Source organism: Nycticebus coucang, chromosome 7, assembly GCF_027406575.1.
Source record: "Nycticebus coucang isolate mNycCou1 chromosome 7, mNycCou1.pri, whole genome shotgun sequence".
In the NCBI taxonomy this organism is placed as follows: domain Eukaryota; kingdom Metazoa; phylum Chordata; class Mammalia; order Primates; family Lorisidae; genus Nycticebus; species Nycticebus coucang.
In genome coordinates this window covers 56,209,368-56,231,679 of record NC_069786.1, presented here as the reverse complement: position 1 = coordinate 56,231,679, position 22,312 = coordinate 56,209,368, and positions in this window count along the sequence as shown.

The following is a 22,312-nucleotide window of genomic DNA, read 5'->3' as shown; positions in this document are numbered from 1 at the left end:
GCCTTGTAATCTTTAGTTCCAGCTGAAGTACTTATCCAGGAGTCAGGAACAGTGACATCTACTTCTGACTCTGCCAGTCAGTAGCGGGGGGACCTGAAGTCAGTTTCCTCATCTGCCCAAGTGAAGTGTTGAACTAAATCAGTTCACTATAACTGTGGAAAATCTCATGAAAGCTATGGACCCTTTCCCCAGAAAAATACAGTAGAACCACCATATTTGACCACCTCCCTGCATCAACCACCTCCTTAGGTAGAACTAATTTTCATAGACCAGACATGCACCACATGTACATATCAGTACAGTAGGCCTAGTTCCTTATGTTGACCAGTTAGTTATGGTGCCTTGGGTGACCAACTTTCAGAGGTTCTTACCAGGGGTCCTCAAACTTTTTAAACATGGGACCAGTTCACTGTCCCTCAGACCATTGGAGGGCCATACTATAGTTTAAAAAAAAAAAAGGTATGACAAATTCCTACGCACACTGCACATATCTTATTTTGAAGTAAAAAAAACAAAACGAGAACAAATACCATCACACCACCTCATGAGGCCTGTGGGCCACAGTTTGAGGACCCCTGTTCTACTGCATATGTACACACATACACGGGACCTGGGCGTACAATTTCAGGAATAAATCAACAGAAGCCTATTCAAGAATACTGCATTTAAAACCCCTGAACCAGATCATCTAAACTAATTTGAGCCATAACCCTCTAGAGTCTGGTTTCTTCACCAACTTCCACATGGAGATAATGGATTATAGGCATTAGATTTAGGTGCATTCCCAGGCTTATTCTTGACCAACCAAAATGGCTATATACCCCTGTCTACATGTCAGCTACCTCTACACAGCATGGGCAGAGAGAGAGAATGCATATTCTGGTATATCCAATACCAGTCTGTACCACCATAAAATAAGGGACACCAATCTATATGAATAGTGCCGAACTTCAAAAGATGTAAGTGCAGGAAGATTGCATATAATAAAGCCCTATAGAATGATGTCACCAGGCAGCGATGTCACAGAGGCTCTAGGTGTAGTAACACAGTGTCACACTGCCCAGCCTTCATCTCCACTGCACATCTGTGCCCATCTATCCCATGGAGTTCCTGCTACCACCATTTTGAAATTAAAAAACAAAATTGACATTACTCCTAAAATGTTATTCTTTTAGCTTTGAAAATTATGTAATATATTTAAAGCCCTTATGCTCCTCCCTCACACTTACTTCATCCTTTGAAATAGGACTTTCTATTTCAAGGTCACTGAATCCATACACTTCTCCCTCACTACTCTTACCAAAATTTGTATACCAAGGAGTATTATTAGTCTCCGTAAAGTCCATATACACGTAAAGAGATCCTCTACCCAAAAAAGAGAAAAAAAAAAAAAAACTTTGAAGTAATCAACCCAGAATTACTCTGGAAAGTTTGATTTGCCCAGTAATGATACACCAAAGAAGAAAAAATGGTAAATACTAAGTCAATTCCTGTCTGCCCTCAACATGGGGGTACTGAAATTAGTTCCAGTATTGACATCCTCAGCCAAGTTCCAGAGCAATAACACTGTAGTGGGAAAAGACATTGATGGTACCTAAAACCCAATCTCTCCAGGGTTTGCAAAGATTTCCACAGGTCAATAAGGAATACACAACCAAGACAGTAGAAAAATGAGAAAGAGACTTGAGGACACACTTTGAAAAAAAGCATAGCCAATCGTCAATAAATATTTTAAAAAGTGCTTAATCTCATTTTTTATCAGGAAAATGCAAATTCAAATCTAATTAAACACCACTACATACTAGGAGGCAACAAAAGAAAAAGCTGACAATGCGAGTTGCAGTATAAACACGTGAAGCAACTGTGACTTTCATACACTTCAACCAAGTTGAAGGTACCTTGGGACCTGGCAATTTGATCCCTAGATACATGCCCAAATGAGCTGTAGGCACATGTGCACCAATATTATGTACAAAAGACTGTTCATAGTAGTCCCAAATTAGAAACAATCCAAATGACCAGCAATAGTAGAATGAATAAACATATTGTAGCATATTCATAAAATGGGAAATCAAATGACATAATAATAATGAATTTCATAAACATTAATTGGGCAAAGTAGCCAGACATAAAAGGATATAATGGTAGGAATCCATTTATAGGGATTTCAAAAGTAGGCAAAACTAATCTGTGATTGTAGAATTTAGGATAGTAGTTAGTCACCCTTGGGAGAGATGGAAGGGTTAGCAATTGAGACAGGATTCTAGAGAGGATGCTTCTGTGATTTTTCTATTTCTTGATGAGGTGTTTTCACACATGGTATCATTTTGTGAGAAATTTGTTGCAGCATACAGATAGTATAATCCATACACTTTTCGAAATAAAATAGTTGAGAGAAAGGGAACATAGATTCGGGAGCACAGATTGATTCCAAAAAGTTGAAATCTTGATTTCTTATTTACAAACTGTGACACTGGGTAATTTATGTACCATAATTTCTCTGATCCTCAGTTTCCTCATTTTCGAAATGAAGATAATACACATAGTACTTAGCTTTGTATTACTAAAAAGGAAAAATTGTGAAAATTATTTAGCACAGTAAATGTTTGCTGATCTAATTGTACCTTCAATTTCCAAATGAAATAACCCAGAGACAGAGAAATGACATGTCTTATTCACAATCCCCAGCCCAGCCAGTTGCCAGAGCTGGAATTTAGGCTTACAATGAGCAGCACTCACAGGCAAAGGCAACCACTGTACTAGGAACTGAAATTAAACAGAAGACACAAAATGTGTCAAACGATCTATGAACCAAGTGTATGGTGCCCCACGATCATACTAATGTACACAGCTATGGTTTAATAAAAATAAATTAAAAAATAAATAAAAATAAAAAAATAAACAGAAGACACATTTTGGGCTATTTCGTTGGCTTCTTGCACGTGCATCAACAACACAAGATAGAAATTTCTTCTTTACTGTGATCTTGGCTGTAGCCACAAGTCAGCTAGTTGTAACAGAGTGGCTTTGGGAAAAGAGATAACCAAATAAATCAAGTAAGTAATTAATTCAATTCAAGAAATATTTTCTGAGCACATACTCTATGCCAGACACCCTCCTAGGCTCTTAGAATTCATTAGCAAACAAAAGAGACAGAATGTCTCCCCTCTAAGGATTTATTTTAGAAGATAGACAGCAGAGAAGGAGGTAGTTAGGTGGTGAAAAATTAACATGACAAATAACATATATTGTTTTTGAAGGTAATAGATGCTTGTTTTGAGATGTGGGATTTATTGTTATTCAGATATGTTAAGGCAAACAGATCTGGGCAGGGGGAACTGCTGTTATATTCATGGGTGCAAAGAGGAGGGACTACACCAAACCACAGGAGCCATAGGGGTTGATCAGGAGGCACAGAAAGCAAGAGAAGAATGTGGGCAAGAGTCTAAATTGTGGTTTCCACAGGAAGGGATGGGTGAAGTGGTAAGCAGGTTTAGGGTTGGCTAGTTTGAACAATTTCAGTGAGCTCTGGGGGAGTAGGTACCTGGCCCTGGGATGAGTAGGGGGAGAAAAATGGCCTGGGATGTAAAACCATAATCAAGGAGGCAGTTGGGCATTTGGACTCTGGATTGTTTTGGCCACTCTCTCCAGGAATTGGTGAGCCTGAGTGGAGCAGTCCTTTCAGAGTCAGTAATGCCCCAGATGTCAAAGCATCAGGAACACACGGTTAAGACAGTGCTCATGAAAACAAAAAGGGCGGAGGACAAGAAAAAGGAACTGATGACCATCACCAAATGTAGAAGTGGGGCGTATAGATGTATAGAGCACCAGATAGACATCTGAATTTTTATTGAATTAGATTTTTATGTTTTCTTTAACTTTCACATTTGAGTCCCTTGCCAGCAGGGCAGAATCAACTCTCCCACACAAGAGAAAAGATACCGTATGTGAAAACAAATCACATTTTGTGACTAAGCACAACACTCTAAAATAAGCTAAGAAATGATAGTTTGCACTGGTATCTTGTACTTGTGTAGCATAGAAACCACTCGGCCAGAGATAAGCCTTCAGTCATCATCTTGCTGGAACAACTGCTTACTTGATGCTTTCATTCTGGCACTCAAATGGTGATCTCATGGCTAGGTCAGCACCCCAGTCTCAGGATCCACGTGCAAATATGGCCATAGAAGATACAGTGTGGAGATGACAGAACAGTGTATTATTACATGCAGTTTACTACATGGGTACTAAATAATGGATAATAAAGGCTATACAGTGATTCTGGCTCCAAGCTTTAATCTTTCCTCACTATGAAACAGCTACTATCTAATCAGTGTGGTTAAGAGAATAGTTCTGATCTGCATCTGTATTTAATCCTCTTTGCTGTCAAGAACTGAGAAATAGCTATTGGGTGGTGAGGGGGCAGACCTGAGTGAGCATAGGAACGCAGACCAGATGAGACCAAAAGTCGGCAAAGTAATAGGTGAAAGTTATAAACGACAAACTCAAAAACAGAGTAACGAGAAGGAAAATAATTCTGCAAACATTTTACAAACACTGCCGTTTTATGCATAATCAAGGCAATCACAGCCTGTTCTAGGCATGTATCACTTCTGAATAGATGTTGGCAGAGACTGGGGAGTTTTAAGAGGCCCCAGAGTGGTTAATGGGAGAATTAGCACAATTCAGAAAAGGCATTAATTACGTCAATCTGCAGTTTTGAAAAACTTTAGCACCTCTCCAATGCTATTAGTGAATTAATGACCCTAGTCACTGAACAATAGACAAAGATTAGCACAAAAATTTGGGCTTTAAAGCAGACTTTAAAGGGAAGTCCAAAGAAAGAGATGAAAAAGTTAGAAAACTGCAGTAAGAATTAATGAGAGTGCATTTATGAATTATAAAAACAGACAATGGAATAATGAATCATTTATAAAGAACTCCTTGGCACAGATCTTACAACTAAAAGGAAGAGACTACCCAGTGATTCGATATTGAGCCTAACAAGACAGATTGTATATTGTCTGTAAATAAGAAATTTTAATTTATATAGAAATTAATTTCTGTGAATTTGCTTGATAATACTAGGGAACAAGAAGCCTCTCAATAATTTGTTCGTATTTAAATTAATTTTGCACCAAGCTCCCCTTGTCAGGGTGGGCTCATATTTTAGTAGCCTCTTCCCTGGGCATTACAGAATCCAGACACTTACGTAATGCCTCAAAACAGGGAAAGGGCCTGTACCTTAATGCCATGGTGGTTCCCATGGCCACTGCTCCTTCTACTGCTTGGTGCTCTTAAAGACCCTTGTCCTTCATTCTGGGCAATGCTGTTCCAGAGAGGGCAGAATTGTCCTTCCCAGCAGTCCACTGGGACTGAAATGACCACTGAAACCCTTGTAGGAATTCTACAATATCACCCTATAGGGCCTGGTGGGATGATAAGAGCAGGCCCTTCACCAGATATTATAATGTTCTGCAATCTGTGTGTTATAAATAACAATTGCTATGGAGAGGCCTAGGATTATATAATTCAAAATGCCATTTGTTTCAAAACACAGGATACCACAATCAACTCATTCTGCCATAGGGAAGATTATGCAATAATCAATAATCAACCAAATATCAAGATTATGTGCTCACTTTTTTATGGAAAAATCAATGCCTTTGGCATATTTTGCCAGCCAGCTTTACATATGTTACATGCATTCTCCCTTACTATGCTGTAAAAATCAAAATTCATTGTCAAGAGCGAAAGCTTCTGGCTCCACACAAATAATTTCTGAATACACTGTAGCTTGGGAAAAAATGTAATGATTATTTTCCAGAATAACTGTCAAGTTACCATAAAAGGAATTCTTTATGAATGGTAAATTGTATTGACTGACTTGAATTCCTCAGGATGATTTTCCACTTCCTACACATCTATTTTCAGATTTGCTATGTGAAATTTCACATGGTTAATCAATTGCAGAGTTTGATCAGTTTTTGCACATGAAACAAGGAAGTATTTTAACATTAATATCTTCCATGGAGGCAAGAAAGCATAACCTAAAATCTGTGGGAGAAAGAGCTAAGGCCAAAGATATTTGATTTACAGATTTACAGATGAGTTTACAGTAAAAAAGGATGGACAAAAGATTCTAAATTTTTTCAGAGAGTCGCAGTTAAAAGGTTTGGTTTCTTTCTAGAAGAGAAGCTAATAAAAAGCAGTCAATACAAATTTTAGAAGTACCTTTAGTGGTAATTGTGGGACTTTTCAAGAGCAAGGGTTTGTGATCCATTTCTGTGTGGCTCTGCTTCGTGGATTACACCGCTCTCAAACATTATTCATTTAAGGCCTCAGTGCCTTCTTATACTTGCATGTGACTATACCCAAACCCAACACTGAAAAATGTCAGAAACAAGAAATGGTGTGTATTGATTATCTCAACGTACTGGTCATATGCTAATGTTAAAATATGCCCTGCAAATGCATCAGTCTCTCAAAGTGTCTTGCCTGGCTTTATTCACTCTGGACACCAGAACATTGAATTACATAGTTAGGTAGGTAACAACTCGGGAATCACAAGTAATAATCCTCCAAAGATTTCTCAACTTGAGATTCTATGAAGATGACAGGGGGGTTACTGAGAATCACTAAACCACATTCAGTAGTGAGAATTCAATTCCACTTACTTCACATGTGTGTATACAACAATCTACAGTATAAGAAAGAATCAGTGCTTCTGAAATCAATCTCTGGTTCTGCCTTACTGTAGAACTGATGAAAATCTTTAACCAGAGCACAGTCTGGTCCAGCCTGGATTCTCAGTAGAGCTTCCCATTGTTCTCATCCTATATTTCCTCGTATGTGCTGGATCCTAGTGAGTCAGTTCTTGAGAATAACAAAGACAATAATAATGTTGCAGTCCTTTGCCTGCAAGCTCTCTGCCTGGAATGAGGAGTGTTAAAAGCATTTTTACCTAAATGGAGATTTCATAAATACGCAGGTGAAGCAAAAAGAAGGAGAGGAAAGAATTTGCTTTCCCAAGGGTCACCCGGGATTCTCCAGGTCTGCATCCTTCTGCCCTTGAACTTGGTTCTCTCACTCTATTCATTCTGCCCTAAGAGGAGTAGGGGGAGTCACAAGTGAAAAGAAAGAGGGCTTACATTTTTGCAATATTTCCTAAACTTTTTTAACTTGCTCCTGCCAAACACTGCTGTGGACTCTGTATTCCCTATGCAAAGGTGGCACTGTTCTTCAAGCTATGGCAATGGGATAGTTAAACCCTTTTGGGTTAAGGAAAATGAATACCATGGTAATTTCTAGGTAATCCTAATAACATCCCTCCACAATGACAGTGACTTCAGGTATTCCCAGTGGGTCATTTCTCACCCTGAACTGTCAACGTTACAATACCATGGGCTCAAAAGCCTATGGATTCTTTTTCCATATTCCAGAAATTATCCTCATGTTTAGAAATCCAAAGTTTTTTCCATATTCCAGAAAGTATCCTCATGTTTTAGAAATTTATGGATTGATTCCATTCAATCCATAAAATTGAGTATGTCTAGGAGTACCAGATTCTTGCTTGATTTGTATCTTGGGCCTTTCACAGGTTCCATTTTCTCCTTCTTGATGGCAAGTAAATACTAGATAGTTTACAAAGGTGGTAGTAGATACACCCCATCTTTTTTTTTCATTCTTTTTTTTTTGACAGTTGATTATCATAATGATGTGAGCCTGTCTAAAGTCTATCTATGAGTTTGTTCTGAGAACTGCAAAACCAAGAAATCACTGAAATGAAGTAACGATTCCAGTTCTAGAAATCTCTATCTGATTGGGGCATTAGAGGATCCAGAAGTGATAACTGGGCATCTACAGCATGAACATACACAATTTTGAGCAGGAGCCATTATTGAAAAGATCCATCCCTCTGAAAGAGCAGTGAGGAGCTTCCCAACCTATCTGGGTTTAGGGCTGTTTAGCTACCTTAGAAAGTCATCAGATGACTAACCAGTGTTAAGACTCCTTGCTGATTCAAGCATTCTTCATATTAGAGATTTGAAATTTTCAAGGAGAAATGAATGAAAGAAAAAGATGTGTGTTATGGTCAGGCACAGTAGCTCATGCCTGTAACCCCAGCACTCTGGGAGGCTGAGGCAGGAGGATCCCTTGAGTTCAAGACCAACCTGAGCAAGAGCAAGACTCCGTCTCAACTAAAAATAGGAAAATTAACCAGACACTGTGGTGGGCAACTGCAGTTCCAGATACTCAGAAGACTGAGGCAGAAGGATCACCTGAGCCCAGGAGTTTGAGGTTGCTGTGAGGTGTGATGCCACAGCACTCTAGTCTGGGCGACAGAGTGAGACTCTGTCTCACCAGAGGAGGAAGCAGGCAGGCAAATTGCTAAGTATTTTTCAAACATTATGCCATTTAATTCTTACTACAAACCTACAAAGTGAGGTGGCATTCAAAATACTTCACAACTGGCTTGGTGCCTGTAGCACAGTGGTTACGGCATCATCCACATACACCAAGGCTGGTATGTTTGAACCCTCCCCAGGCCAGCTAAAGCAACAATGACAACTATCTATGTATAGCTGGGCATTGTGGTGGGCATCCATAGTCCCAGCTACTTGGGAGGCTGAGGCAAGAGAATCACTTAAGCCCAAGAGTTTGAGATTGCTGTGAGCTGTGATGCCACGGCATTCTACCGAAGGCAACATAGTGAGACTCTGTCTTAAAAAAAAACTACTTCACAATTATAACACTGGCACTTACTGATAACTTAATGGCATTTAAACCATCTTAAACTCCTCCACCCATACACCATACTAGTATATAACTGGCTGAATATTAATCACATTTGCAGTTGAGAAAACTGAGACTTAGAGAAATTAAGTAACCTGCCCACAACATGTGACCAGAAAATGAAAGGGTCAGGATTTGAGGACCAGTCTGCCTGGCTCCAAAGCTTGAGATTCTTCTCCTTACCATACCACACTTCCTCATGTTAGAGTGACAAGTTCCTTAGTAAGAGGGCTCTGTCACCATTAAGCTGCTACATGAAAGGTTATCCATGAAGAAACCAAACTGAACACTCTCCAATGTGAGCACTGTTTATCCTTGTACAATGCCTCCCTGGTAAGCATCTTCAAACTCTCCCCACTGTCTATAGATTCTAAACTCCCTAGCTCTGGCCTCATAATTTCATAATCCACTGTAAACTTTACCAGCCCCATGACTATATGACTGGATCTCATACTCTAGTCATTGTAGGTGTCTGATCATTCCCCAGGTATATTTGGATTTTCCTCTTTTCTTGCCTTCGCTCATGTTTTGGCTAAGTCAGAAGTGCCCTCTAGCTTCGCCCCAGTTGAAATCCAGTATCTCCTTTAATGGCCAATTAATAATTACCTCCTATACCAGACAGGTAATTAGCCTGCCCCTATCAAAATCCTTGCAGGGGACAGTCCAGTGGGCCATGTGTCCCCCACTCCTGTACAGTCATGCCCCCTCAGCAGTGGCTGACCCAGGGCCAGGCTATCCATTAGGTGGTTAGCAACCAATCAGGTTCCTCCCTAAAAACAGAGATAGGGATCAAGTGGTGCTGAATGCAAGACCCAAAAGGTCCTGCCAAACTAGGGTTGGCAATAGTGAAGGGCCAGGTGAGAGTAGGAGAAGCTGGCGGACACAGAGAGAGGACAAAGAAGAGCAGGGCCAAGAGAGACCAGAGACAGCGTCTGCCAGTGTATCTGTCCTGGGTCGCATTTCCCATGATGCCTGAGTGTGTTTTCATTTCATGTGATCTTTATATTCTTTCAACAATCCCTCCTTCACTGCAGTTAGTTTGAGTCGGTCTTTTCTAGAAAACAAAGAGCCTTTCCTGGAGATTAGGTTTCTTTGCTTACTGTTCAAGATTGAATATCTTCCAGTTTGGCATTCCACTAACACTTTTTATTTATACTTCAATTTTGGCACTTTTATCTCACTTCAATTAATGTTAATTATGCATATCTCTGTCTCCCCACTTTTCCTTCAGACCAAGTCTATTCAATATCTCTCTCTCCCTCAGCATCCACACAATCTGACTTGCACTAGATTCTTAACAAATGCTTATTGAGTTGGGTAATGCTTGGTAATGTCAATAACCATCCACTAAACAGGTCTTGTGAAACTATATCACTGACATGTCACAAAAGGTGTTACCATCACTAGTACCTATACGTATGGAGGGTCTTCTACAAGGTGACAAAGGAGGAAAGGTATGCAATGTTATTTCACAGGTCACGCCACATTTGTATTCCCCTTCCACAGTGTAGAGCTATTTCTGGTAAACAGCTTCCCATATTTCCCAGGACCCTCTACATCTTGGTACGGTTAATATATCATTCTTCTCCACAGGACATGAGCCAAGGTGATGGAAGCCTCTTCCAAACCATAGTGGCCAACAAATGCTTTTGCAAATAAATGACATGGAAGGATCATGAATCCCCCCCAAAACTCCACAGAAGGCTGCTTCCCAAGAGATCTTTCAATAGACCATGGCCAGGAGCAAAATGTACATTCTTATTGGGTTAAAATATTGGGATTTCCAGGTATATATGTTATAGCAACTGGTGTTAATTAAACAAATAATGAAGAGTGCTGCTCCATTTTCACTTACGGTAGAAGTATTCCATTTCTTCTATTCTTTTGCTCTGTCTTATATTGATATTGATTCATCAGTAAGTTTTCTTCATCACCATTTTTAACTTTTTTTTTTAATATGAACACAGAATCCTTTTATTTCTGTGAACACATTTCAGGAAACTCATATTCAACCCATTCAGAAGTACAACTGTAGGAAATAAATTAAATAATACATTTTAAAAGGCAGTATCTGTTACTGTACATTTCATAAAATATAGAGTCTCACTCCCATTCACCTACCACCATCTAGCTACCTTTATTATTTTTTAAATTTGTTCACTTATTTCATTATTAAATGATCAATTGCATCTTTGTTCAAATGTTAGCAAAGGGAGGTCTTATCAATGGATTTTAAAATATATTTTCAAGGGCTGTCTTTATTAAGTATTCAATGTAATATATACATAAGTATGTATCCCTATATATATCCATATTTCAACGAGGTACCAATATCAGCTTTTTTTTCTGAATAGTTTTCTGACAGATACCTTGCTAGATATCTCAAACACAGAGGATTTTTTTTTATTGTTAAATCATAGCTGTGTACATTAGTGCAATCAAGGGGTACAATGTGCTGGTTTCATATACAATCTGAAATATTCTCATCAAACTGTTCAACGTAGCCTTCATGGTATTTTCTTAGTTATTGTATGTAGACATTCGTATTCTGCATTTACAAATTTTGCCTGTACACATTCTAAGATGCCCCATAGGTGTGACCCCACGCATTACCCTCCCTCCACCCTAACCTCCCCCCTCCCTTCCCCTCCTTTGGCCCTTTCTCCATATTTTTGTGCTATAGTTGGGTTATAGCCTTCATATGAAAGCTATAAATTAGCTTCATAGTAGGGCTGAGTACATTGAATACTTTTTCTTCCATTCCTGAGATACTTTGCTAAGAAATATGTTCTAGTTCCATCCATATAAACATGAAAGAGGTAAAGTCTCCATCTTTCTTTAAGGCTGCATTATATTCCATGGTGTACATATACCACAGCTCACAGCAACCTCAAACTCTTGGGCTTAAGTGATTCCCTTGCCTCAGCCTCCTGAGTAGCTGGAACTACAGGCACCCAGCACAAAACCCTGCTATTGTTTTTTGTTGTTGCACTTGTCATTCTTGTTTTAACAGGCCTGGGTCAGGCTCAAACCCACCAGCCTCGGTGTATGTGGCTGGTGCCCTACACACTGAGCTACAAGCGCTGAGCCAAGATTCACTTTTTAAATGACATCAATTGCTTGAACAGACTAGGACAGTTTTCCTATAGGATATCCTACAGAATGTCCCATATTCTGCATTTACCTCATGATACCATTTAGCTTGTTTCTCTATCCCTCGTTAGTTGTGAATAAGAAATCATGCACAATATTAATAACAAGTGTTGGAATTGCAACCCATAATCAATTAGGGGTGTATCTTTGAATAAGATACTTAACTTCATTGAGCCTTGATTTTATTTTCATTTTTTACTTAATATGTATTACAAATGAAAAAGCAAAATAGCATCAAAAAAAGTTAACTTGGGAATTCCTGGAATGAAAATATTTCTAACTGAGCATACACGTTGACATTTTCAAAATTTGGGGAGCTAATTCACTTTATGTTGTCTATCAAAGCATTATTCATAGGAGAGTATTCATTAAGGAGAGCTCATGAAAAGAAAGAAAATTTTCAGGTGCAAAGATTCTACTGCATATATAATAGATGCTTTGTTGGAATATCACAATTTAATATCAATCCAAAAAGCCTTTTGGAAATGTGAGAATTAATAATAAATAAATGGGTTAAGTACTCAAATTATATTTTGAAATGTTAGTAAAAGGTTTATAACTATAATTTTTATAAATACATGAGAAGAGACACCACACAAATTCAAGAAAACATTTGTCAGCAAAACCACCCAAGTAACAATACCTTAATTGCTTTCCTGAACATGCAATTTTGCTAAAATGTTCATTGCATCATGTGATAGATATGCCCCCAAGATAATCATGAACAAAGTAACTCAATGTGTTCACTCATTAAAAAAAAAAAAAATGTATCCAGCATTGACAATGTGCCAGCCATATGTTCAAAGCACTGGAGTAACAGAAATGAGCAAAACTCACCAAATCCCTGCTGTCAAAAACTTTATATTTGAGGGCAAGGAAGAGCAAGTGTGTGAGGAAAAAGACAAAAATCAATACGTATACTTATATACATATGTATTACAGATATGTATATTCTGTCATGTAATGGTATGAACTAAAAAGCAGGTACAGAGACAGGTAGAAGGGAAAAGTGCTACTTTAGCAGCAGCACTCAGGAAATCTCTCCAAGATGAGGTAACATTGGAGCACAGATGTGAAAGGTAAATAAATGAATCTTGTGAATGAAGGAAAACTCTTCCAGGCAGAGTGAATAGCAAATGCATAGGTCCTGAGGCCGAAATATGCCTGTCACATTTTAGGGGTAGTGAAGGCAAACATGGATGTAGTTAATCTTGCAAGGGGAAAAGTAAAAATAAAATAAAAGAGAACAGAGAAGTATCTGAGGGCAAATTGTGATGATTTTAAATTTGTCTGTAAATTCTATAATAACCTTTCTGTCCAAAAGAGGACCCTAATTCTCCTTTCAAATGTGGACCCAGATTTAGTGACCTTATTCCAAACAACAGAATGTGACTTCCAAGGCTGGGTCATAAAAAACAGTATCTATTCACTAACCCCCTTGGATCACTCATTCTGGAGAAAACCAGATACTAGGTTGGGAAGACATTCACGCAGCCTAAAGAAAGGCCCAGGAAGGAAGATATCAAGGCCTCCCACCAGGAACCAGCACTAACATTCCAGGCATTAGACTGACCCTCCTCAGAAAGTAGATCCTCCATCCTCATTTAAGCCCTCAGATGGCTACTACCCCAGCAATGAAGAAATGAAATACTGATACGTGCTTTAATACAAATGAACCTGGAAAATATCATGCTAAGTAAAAAAATCCAGTCACAAAAGACCAGAATAGAATATTGTATCATTCTAACTATATTGCATGTCCAGATGAGGCAAATATATAGGAACAGAAAGTAGGTTAATGTTTGCCTAGAGCTGAAGGTGATGGTTATGAAAAAATAAGAATAATTGCTAATGAGTGCAGGATTTCTTTGGGGGGTGGTAAAAATGCTAAGATTGATTGTGGTAATGATTGCACAATTCAATGAATATACTAAAAATCATTGAATTGTATGCTTTAAATGGGTGAATTATAATACCAGGTGAGTTCTATTTCAATAAAGCTATAATTGATAAAAGAGAGAATGAGAGCATTAGAGAACACCAAAAACAACCTTTTCAAGGAGTTTGCTATAAAGCAGAGCCCAGAAATGAGTCACTAGAGAAATGTGGAGTCAAGGTATGACTAGTTTCTAAGTGAAAGATATTACATATGATTGTGTTTTAGTTAATGTTCCAATGGATGGTGATGCGAGAGGGAGAGAGAGCACACTTAAAATTAGGCAGAGGCCATGAGCTCCACTGCAGAAGTAGAGGAGTTGGCCTTAAGTCAAATAATAACCTTGCAGTTCAGCTCATCCATTGCAGTAGGGCTGACAGAAAGTATGGTTACAGATGCAGAGAGGTTGTCAGATTGGTGCTGTGGGCAGGGAAATTCTTTGTGAAAAGGGAAAAAATGAGTTAAAATACAGAAGGAGAAAATATGAAATTGTCATCTAGAAGAATGAGAGTAGCAGAGTAAATGGAGTGCAGAAACATACTATAACTGTCATGTCAGGTAGTAATGAGAGCCACCAAAGTTCACGATCACAAATTTCAATTGACACAACTCAGCATGGCTGGACTTATTTCTCTTTCAGGTTTGTAGGGCCATGCAAAGAGTAAGCAAGAAGGTTGAATTTTACAAGGGAATAATTGAGGGATACTAGGTGGGCTGAGAGACAGATAGCAAAAAGTTAGGTCAGTGGATTAGAGGTCTTGAAATGGTTAAAGAATTGTCAAAAGGGGAATACTGGAGGTAGTGAGAGAGGGAGAGAGGAAGGAAGGAAGGGAGGGAAAAAGAGAAGAGGTCAGAGAGAGAAATGCTTGAAAATGAGATCAGGTAGGAAAAACAACTTTGCATAATGATCATATTTCAGTTATGTCCATGTAGATAGCTGAGGAACAGTGGAGGAACCAAGATATCAGGTTATTAGCATTATCATTTATGTCAATGTGGAATCACCATGTAGTAATGGAAATAGATGATGAGGCAGGTACTAAATTCTTCATAGAATGAAAAAGAAAGATCTATCTAAAGTCTGTAGCTGTCTGGACCAGGAGGATTAGCATGTGGTTTAAAGACATTTTAAAGTTAGTGCAAATCATTTTAGGAATTTCAGAAAGAAATTTTAGAAAGAATGCCTAGTCTTTAGATGGCAATGAGGAGCAAAAAGGAAGCCTTTATATTCACGCTCATTGAGACTTCATGAATTAGAGCAAGAAGGTAAAGGGGATAGTCACAAAAGAGGTTGAAAATAAATGAAATCCATGACTAGATATATATGAAATCCATTCATATATATCATTAATCCTTAAATAATCTATATTCAATTAGTTAATAAAAAAATAGAAAATAGTAAGTGGAAGTAAAAAATGAAATAATTGTGGAATCTGTGATGGAGGAGATAATGGTACATCAGATGCTATCTTCATATATCTCATTATTTTTGCTTCCCTGGTAGGTACAATGTTGAATGATTTTAATTTATTCACAAAAAGAAAACAGCAGGACACCTATCTTTCTCAGCTATGGTGGTGCCTGGCCCCTAAGCACTGAGGAAACAATGCTTTGGTAGAGTCCTGAATCTCAGGGAAACACTGCCTGGGCCACCAGAACAGTCACACCCATGGGCCTAAGTTCAAGTGTCTCATTGACCTCTAGAGAATCAGTGCCTTGGCCAAGCTGAGCAGCTACACATCCAGGACTGAGCTGACATGGTACCCTGCATCTCAGGGAAACAAAAGAGTGGCTAAACTGAGACACTTTGCCCTACAGGTCAAACACTAGTAACCCTGTTTCCCTGTGCCTGAACTAGCAACCTAAAGTCTGAGCTGCTGAGATACCCCTCTCCCCAGGGAGTAGAATTATGGCTCTACAACTCCTGGACCTCCAGTGCCCAAACAACAGCAATGCATGGCTATTCTGGGATTATTGCTGCCACTGCACCTGCCCCTCAGGATACACTGAGTCCCACCATCCCAGAGTCTATAGTCACTATTAACATTGCTTCTCATCCCAAGGGACTTGAGTTGACACTGAGCCCTATTGACTCAGGCTCCCAAATTATAACCATACCCTGTGCCCTGTACCCCAAAGCCCAGAAAACTCTTTCTTCCCCCAGAGCCAGACCAGGGCTATGCCCTGTATTCCAGAGATAGAATCACAGCTACAACAAAACCCTTGGGACTTGAGTTACTAGGAGGTACTTCAGAGCCACAGATCCCGGCACTGTGGGCAACATTTGACCATGAACAGAGGGCAAAGCTGAACCAAAAATTTGCATACCAAGACCCGGAAGAGACAAGAGTTTTGCAAGAGCATGAGCCTAGAACCCTGCCCCACAACCATTCTGAGAACCTACACTTGGAACCCAGAGGCTCTGTAGCTACGTGTAGGCTACGTCAGAGCTGAAAGCAAGAGGGATTACATTGACTAAGTCTCCCCATTATTGGGAAAATGAGAATAGAAGGACCTCCAAAACCCTTGTAACTGAGCACATGAACAACCTACACCACTGCTGCCATTATTGAAAACTTCTCCAGCCTAGGCTGCTGAAGGACCCACAGTTATTGCTGATATTTAACACAGCCATAGAAGTAGCATGGAGACGTTATGACTGCATCTGCCTGCAACATACCCTTCCTAACTAGCACATTAACACCTAACTGGAGGTGAAAATTTTTCCTATACAATCACTCCAGAAAATTTAGAAGAGTCAATTGTTCCACCAGATGCACAGACATCAATTGAGGGACACAAGAAACATGAAAAAGCTAAAAAATGTGATACCACCAAAAGAACATCATAACTTCCTAGTAACAGACCCAAAGAAAAGAAAATCAGTGAATTGCCGGAAAAGAATTCAAAATAATGATCTTAAGAAATTCAATGACATAAGTAACAATACAGATAGATAATTCGACTAAATTAGGAAAACAATTCACAACATGAATGAGAAATGAAAAAAAGATCAATATTATAAAAAGAACCAAACAAATCCTACAGCTGAAGAATTCAGTGAATGAAATTAAAAAATGCAATAAAGAGCTTCAAGAGCAGCTTAATTAAGCAGAGGAGAGAATCAAACGTAAAAACAGGTTGATTGAAATTACCCAGATGAGGGAAAAAAGAAATAAAAATTTAAGAGTAAGAAAGCTTACAAAACTTCTGGAACATTATTAGGCAAACACATATTCATATTATGAGAGTTTCGTGTAGGAGGGAAATAGATTAAAAAGGGCGTAGAAAATCTATTTAAGCTAGATGCAGTGGCTCACACCTGTAATCACAGCACTTTAGGAGACCAAGGCAAGAGCATCACTTGAAGAGACCAGGACTTCCAGATAAGCCTGAGCAACATAAAAAACGCTCTGTCTTTGCAAAAGAAAATTTAATTGTCCACGTATAGTGGCATATCCCTGTAGCCCTAGCTATTTGGGAATATATAGTTGGAGGATCACTTTAGCTCAGTATTTTCAAACTGCAGTGAGCAATGATGATGCCACTGCATTCTAGCCTGGGCAACAGAGTGAGACTTCCATCTCAGAAAAAAAAAAAAAAAATGAATGAATGAATAAATATTTAATGAAATAATAGCTGAAAACTTCCCAAGTCTGGGTAGACATAAGCACATCCAGATTCAGGAAGCTTAAAATTCCCCAAATAGACTGAATCCAAAAAGTTCCTATTCAATGTACATTAAAGGCAAATTGTTGAAAGACAAAGATAAAGAGAATACTGAAAAAAGCAAGACAAAAGCACCTATAAGAAAACACCCATTGGAGTAATAGATTTCTCAGCAGAAAACATACAGTCGAGGAGAGAATGGGATGATATATTGGAAGTATTAAAAGAAAAAAAAATCAGTCAAAAATATTATATCCAGCAAAGCTATATTTCCAAGATGAGAAAGAAATAGTTCTTCCCAGGCAACAAAAACTGAGGGATTTCATTACTACTAGCATGGTCTTACAACAAATGCTTAAGGAACCTTTTACCTAGAAGTGAAAGATAATAATCACCAACATGAAAATGCGGAAAAACATAAAACTCACTAGTAGAACAGATAACATATAAGAAAAATAATTAATTTATCACTACAGAAAACCACCAAGCCACAGTGATAAACAATAAGAGAGAAAGAATGGAATAAATGATATGTTAGGTCATCAAATATTAAATGTCTGATTTGAATCAAAAGTTTAATTTATTATATCTCAAACAAGAAGCAGTACAATTAATCAAAGTCTGTGCCTAAACTGTCACCAGAGTCTTGCCATCTTACTAGTAGCTTATTTATGCTAGCAGCAGAAAAGCCTGGAGAAAGAGTGGTGATGAAACCACAAAAGGCATTTTCCACAGCTTAGTGAGAATCGAATATTTTTCCTCCCAAGATGTGGTCCAAAGCCTTCCATAAGTGGTAGGCAATTGGTGCAAAGTGTGGAGAGAATACAGTGGATGACAGTTTCCAAGTCTAGCCTCTGTAGTTTGAGCAGCACTGTTTGTACATGTGTCCTAGTGTTGTCTTGCAAAAGGATTAGCCACCTATATTGATCAATCTCAGCTATTAATCACAAGCATCATCATCATTTCATCCAATTGGTTGCAATAGATATCTGCTATAATGGAATGACCAGGTTTCATGAAGCTGTAGCAGCTAATACCAGGGCTGTACCACCAAACAGATACCATTTGCTTTTTCTGATGTATATTCAGTTTTGGCGCAGCACCTTTATCCAATCATTGTGCTGAATGCTTGTAATTGTCAAAAAGAATCCATTTTTCATCACATGTAACAATATGGTATAGAAATGGTTTGCCTTTATGTTGTGACAGCAAAGAAAGGTAAGCTTCAAGATGTTTTTCTTTTCTACACACATTTAATTCATGTGGATTCATGAATTCATGAAGCTGGATTCATCCATCCAGCTTCTTTACCTTGTCAGTTTGTTTCAAACAGTCCAATATTGCTGCAATAGTAATGTCAAACTGTGCTGCTAATCCATACAGAGGTTAAGATGGACTCACTTCCACTACAGCTTTCTGCTCATCATTATCTACCTTGTTTTCAGGTTGCTCACATGGTTCATTTTCAAGATTAAAATCACCAGAATGGAACTTCTCAAACCACTAATATACTGTGCATTCATTAGCCACATCCTTCCCAAATACTTATTTGATATTTTGAGTAATCTGCACTGCATTGGTTCCACGATAGAACTCACATTTGAAAATAATATACACTGTATACAAACAATATTCAAAAAATTGAATTACAAAAATTTCTCTAAAAATTTGAAAGGTAATCACAAACCAAAATATGTGTTTGAAATAATAAGGATACACATTCACAATAAAAATAAAATAAGAAGTGTACAAGTGAAATGTCAGAGGTAACAACTGTCAAACTTAGTAATTAAGAAAAATCAGATATTTATACTTAATAACTTAGTACAACTAGAAAACAATGAACAAAATAACAGGAGTATGTCCTCCCTTATCAGTAATAACCTTGAATGTAAATATATTAAATTTCCCCCTTAAACAATATAGACTGGTTGAATGAATTTTTAAAAATCATCTCATTAGATGCTCCCTACAACTCACTTCACCTATGAAGACACAAATAGAAACAAAAACTGAATGAAAGTAGACACACTCCCATCACATAAAATAGGCTTTACATTTTAAAATAGTAAAAGAGACAAAGAAGGTTATTAAAACAGCAAAGGGATTGATTCAGTAAGAGGATGTCTTGAAAACATATATCCATGCATACATACGCATGTAAACAGATGCATCCAACATCAGAGCACTCAGATGTATAAAGCAGCTATTATTAGATCTAAAGGGAGAGATAGACTCCAATAAAATAGTAACTAGGGACTTCAACACTCTCACTCTCAGAATTAAACAGATCTTTTAGGCAGAAAATTGACAAAGAAACATTAGATTTAAACTGTACTTTAGACCAAAAGGACCTAACAGAAAGACACTTATTGAACTTTTCATCCAACAGTTGCAGAATAAACATTCTTTTCATCAGCACATGGAACATTCTTCAGGAGAAACCATATGTTGGGCCTAAAAACAAATATGAACAAATTTTTGAAAAATTAAATTATATCATATTTCTTTCTGATCACAATGAAATAAAACTAGAAATCAATAATAAGAGATTATTTCTTCTTAATTTGTTATTATTTCTTGATACTTTCTATGAATTATTACAAATACACTGAAATTAAACAGCAAAAATACATAGAAATTAAACAGCAAGCTCCTGAACAACCAATGAGTCAATGAAGAAATTAAAAGGGAAATTAGTGAGGTTCTTGAAACAAATAAAAATAGAACACAACATACCAAACCTACATACAGTAAAAGTAGTATTAGAAAGGAATTGCTACAGCAATAAACACCTAGATAAAAAAAGTATTATAAAAAGACCACGAACAAATGACCTAATGATGAATCTCAAGGAACTAAAAAAGCAAGAACAATCCCAAAATTTATAAAAGGAAATAAATAATTAAGATAGACCAGAAATAAACAAAATTTAAACTAAAAAAAAAATTGATGAAATGAAAAGTTGATTTTTTGAAAAGGTAAACAAAACTGATAAACAGCTAGACGAGGCAAGAAAAAAAGACCCAAATAAATAAAATCAGAATTACAATTACAATTACAATTACAATTACAATCAGTATCAATTACAATTACAATTACAATCAGTATCAATTACAATTGATACTGCAGAAATATCCCCTATATTTATGTAGAAAACTATGTATATAACTATAGTGAATATACATGATGAGCACAGATGCAAAAGAACTCAGCAAAATACTGGCAAACAAAATTCCACAGCACATTAAAAAGATCATTTACCATAATCAAATAAGATTTATCCCAGGAACGCAAGGATGGTTTAACATATGCAAACCAATAAATGTGATGCATTACATCAACTGAATGAAGAACAAAAACTGTATGATAATCTCAATAAATTCAGAAGAAGCATATGACAAAATTCAACATCATTCATTATAAAAAATCCTCAACAAACTAAGTATACAAGAAGCACACCTCAACACAACAAAGGCCATACATGACAAACACATCTAACATAATACTGAATGAGGAAAAGATGAAAGCTGATACTCTAAGAAATGGAACAAGATGAAGATGCCCACAGCCATCACTCTTTCAAATTGTACTGGAAATCCTAGCCAGAGCAATTAGGCAAGAAAAAGGAAAAAAGAACATCCAGTTTGGTAAGAAGGAAGTTAAATTGTCCCAGTTTGTGGATGATATGATCTTATACATAGAAAACTCTTAGAAACTGCACCAAAAAACTCTTAGAACTGATCACCAAACAGTAAATTTGAAGGATACAAAATTAACATACAAAAAATCAATTGCATTTCTATACACCAAGAACAAACTAGTAGAAAAAGAAGTTAAGAAAGCAATCTTTCATTTATTATATTAGCCACAAAAGATTAAAATGCCTAGGAATAAATTTAATCAAGGTAGCGAAAGATCTATACAAAGAAAACTGTAAAACACTGATGAAAGAAATAGAAGAAGTCACAAAAAATTAGAAAGACACCCCCTTTTCATGAATTGGAATATTTTGAAAATAACAATACTACTAAAAGCAACCTACAGATTTGATACAATCTCTATCAATATATCAATGACATTCTTCACAGAAATAGAAAAAATATCCTAAAGTTCATAAAGAATCAAAAAAACTCTGAAGAGCCAAAGAAATCCTGAACAAAACAGCAAAGCTTGAGGCATCACACCAGCTTCAAAATATCCCACAAAATTGTAGTAATGAGAATAGCATTGTACTGGAATAAAAATGGGCTATTGGAGGGCGGCGCCTGTGGCTCAAAGGAGTAGGGCGCCAGCCCCATATGCCGGAGGTGGCCAAAAACAGCAAAAAAGGGAGGGGGGGACTATTGGAACAAAATAAATTTACAGAAATAAACAAAACAAATAAACAGAAATAAATTTACATATTTATAGCAAATTTATTTTCAACAAAAGGTGCCAAAAACATTCAATAAATGATGCTGAAAAGATTGGATAGCCATATAAAAAGAGAGAAAGAGAAAAAAAATAAATTTAGACCCTATCTCTTACCGTACACAAAAATAAAATCAAAATGGATTAAAGATGTAAATGTAAGACCTGAAACTATGAAACTACTAGAAGAAAACATTGGCGAAACACTTCAGGCCATTGGTCTGGGCAAAGATGTTTTTGGTTAAGACCTCAAAAACACAGGCAACAAAAGCAAAAATAGACAAAGGAGATTATATCGAGCTAAAAAGCTTCTGCTCAGCAAATGAAACAATCAACAGCATAAAG